Source organism: Fukomys damarensis, unplaced genomic scaffold (genome assembly GCF_012274545.1).
Source record: "Fukomys damarensis isolate Sample0158 unplaced genomic scaffold, DMR_v1.0_HiC HiC_scaffold_38, whole genome shotgun sequence".
In the NCBI taxonomy this organism is placed as follows: Eukaryota; Metazoa; Chordata; class Mammalia; order Rodentia; family Bathyergidae; genus Fukomys; species Fukomys damarensis.
In genome coordinates, this window is record NW_022900950.1 from 78702285 (window position 1) to 78705510 (window position 3226).

General features: G+C 45.0%; 1 protein-coding gene across 1 annotated transcript in view; it reads right to left on the reverse strand.

Moving 5' to 3' along the window:
- Window positions 1-223, reverse strand: part of Npy2r (neuropeptide Y receptor Y2) — a 6994-nt gene extending 6771 nt beyond the window's left edge. The window contains exon 1 of the mRNA XM_033759982.1: window positions 57-223. The gene's annotated coding sequence lies outside the window, so the exon portion shown is untranslated. The remainder of the gene's footprint in view (window positions 1-56) is intronic.
- Window positions 224-3226: the final 3003 nt, after the last annotated feature.

Genomic DNA, 3226 nt, shown 5'->3' on the forward strand with positions numbered 1-3226 from the left:
CCGGGCGAAGTTTGCAGCCCGCTCCGTCCCTTTACCGGAGGGGCCTTGACGCCTACCGAGTCCGAGGAGCAAAGGCTGCAACTGCGAGACCTCGGCCCCTGACCGAGCTCCGCGCCCTCTCTCCCTGGGCGGCAGCGCTTTGTTGGTTCGACTCGGTTCGGTTTGGCTTGGGTTTGGATTTTTCCATTCCTCAAATGACGACCGGCATACTGGTTTGCTTGAAGTTTATCTGAAATATTCAAAAAGATGATTCGATTTAGATTAGATTTCTCTGCTCACAAATGAGAGATACATGCAGCTGTTCAAAAAAGATAATACGCAGACAGGTTTGCTGCTCATGCCGGTAATCGCAGTGCCCGGGAGGCTGAGGCAGAAGGATCAAAAGTTCCTTCATCCTGCCTGGACAACCTACAACCTAGGGGGTCGCTGTCTCAAAAGAAAAAGGCCCGGAATGTTGCTCACAGCAGAAGCCCTTGCTTAAACCCCACAGCTGCAAAAAAAAAAAAAAAAAAAAAAAAAGGAAAAAACGTCTCCAAAATGTTACCCAGTGGCTCCCCTGAAGAGGTTTCTGGAGGGGCTTCTCCACACCACGGTTGTCTTGGCTTTATTTGTAAGGCAGCTTTCCCCCGTGTAATCTGAAATTAACCTACTGTAGACTGATATCCACAGGACCATAGGAATTATTTATACAGCAAAGCAGTTTGGGCTTTCAGTTACTGAGACACAAAAGTAAAGAGAAATGGAAATGCCCGAGACGTGCTCCACAGCCCACGTCCATTTTCGTGGCTATCTCTGACCTCCCTCACCTCACTCACACGTGTTGTCTACTACAGGTGCCATGTTACTTTATGTTTGCGTGGATGAAGAGTGATCCGTGCCAATAAATGATAACTTTCAAAAAGTAGCAGCGGCTTGGAACAGCCACAAAACCAAAAGCTGAATCTGAGAAAGCAAAGCAGTATTACCCAGTAGGGTAACCGCTTGGGAGGGGACAACTGACTTCTCTGGAAGTGATCTCACAGAACGATCTGCCTCCCTTAGAACGGCCTGTGAGCGTCCGTCGGAGCACCCCATGTGAATACAGGACTCCCTCCCTTCAGACGCGTGTGTCTTGAGAACATCCAAGCAGTTCCACACACACCTGATTGGAAATCCCCGTAGAGTAAGTGACCGAGTACTGAACTGGATAAGACGTGGATTCACTGACATTGAAGTCCGTGTATTGCGTGTCACACTGTTGGGACAGTTCTGGCATGTGGCTCGGGGTCCCGGTGCATTCAGGTTTAATTCGTATCCTCTCCCGTGGACAGTGTGTAGCACAGCCACAACGACCCACCTGACTGGTGTCCACAGAGTGGTGAAGTGCTGATTAATATAAATGGAGGTTGGATAGGATTACTGACACCTGATTTCTCTTGTGTCAGATCATTCAGTTCGTGGGCAGTTCCACGTCTACCCAAACAGGGCTGGCCATCCTTAAATCAGAGAGCAGTTTCGGACCCAGAGGCTGGAGGCAGCGATAGACTCAGGAACAGTGCCCAGGGGGCCGGGCTGTAAGAGTCTGGAAAACCTTGTCGGCAGCAACATCTCAAACAAAAGCATGCTCCTTGGCTGAAGGCGGAGCTGTTTTCTCAGATTCCACCCCCAGCTTCCCTGCAAAGCTCTGGATGGAGAATTACAAGATCTGGTGTTTTCTGAGAAGCAAATTCACATTCTTAAATTTTTTTTTAATTTTAAATGATAATAATTAAGTCCTTTAAAGTAAAACTCAGATGGGCAGGCCAAAATAAAGGATAGGTAAGTAAATAAATAGGTGACTGACTGATAGGTAGATGGTAGGTACACAGATGACGGGTAAATCATGGAGAAGCTATTCCAACACTCCCAGTGGATGCCTGAAACCAGGAGTAATGCTAACCCTCTAATGCTGGTTCTTCCTATGTATGGATACCTATGTTTTTCCTATATATGGATTTCCTATGCATGGATACCTAAAAGTTTAATTTTCAAATAGGCACGATGTAAAGTTAAAATTAATAATAATAAACAATATACCATAACATAATAACGGGTGAATGTGCTCTCTGTAAACATCGTATTTTACTATTCTCACCCGTCTCATGACAGGATGCACTTTGTGGCTTCTCCTTGCCTTTTCTGAACTACCAGTGTCCTTACTTCTGCCTCTGGGGGTCATTAACAAGTAAAATAAGGGTTGCATGAACCCAAGCACTGCAATACCTCAGCAATGAAACAACCAAAATGGCTTCCAAGCAGTTAATGGGCTGGACACATCACAGACACATGATTCACATCCAAGTCCCTGAGAACGGGGAGAATGCTGCAGATAGGTAGGTGGGTAGATAGGTAAACAGATGCTAGATGATGGATGATTGGCAGACAGGGCCAGTCCGTGTGCCTCCAATACTGTAGCTTCTAGTTTAGAATATGATGTTTGATAAATGTCCCAAAGTTTCTAAAACATGGCTCAACTGCCATTCCCCAGTGCACAGAAACATAGAAGACCGTCATCAGAGACTGCCGAACGCGTCACCTTCCATTAGTGCAGCAAATACCTGAGATAATGAAGTGAAAAGGTTTATTTCAGCTCACAGTTTGGAAGTTTCAGTCCATAGTCAGATGGCCAGATTGTTCTGGGGACCTGCAGTAAGAAAGCACAGAATCACAGAATGTAAGAGGAAGAGCAAGCCTGTTTACCACACAGTGGTTTAGCTAAAGACAAAGACTGGGGCTCTAATATTCCTTTTTAAAACAAACCCACAGGGACCAGAAGACTACAGTAGCAGACCTTTTGAGTAACTGAATAATTCTGATATTTTAGAAAGCTGGGATGAACAAATTTCAGAGAAGCTCTTCATTCAGTGAGGAAAAAGTTCAGTAACTTTAGTAGAGGTTTGAATATGATGAATGCTGATCAGGTAAAGTAAATCTATTGTGGGTTTCCTTCAGTCTAAATTTATTTTGAGAACACAGAAGCTTGCTCAGGTGAAAATAATTTCATTGATATTTTTGAGTATAAAAGTAATGCATTACCATAATAAAAAGTTACAGACAAAAAAAGAGCAAAAGCCGGACATGGTGGCGCATGCCTGTAATCCCAGCACTCTGGAGGCTGAGGCAGGAGGATCGCTGTGAGTTCAAGACCAGCCTGGGCTATATAGTGAGTTCCAGGTCAGTCTCAACTACATAGTGAGACCCTCTCTCA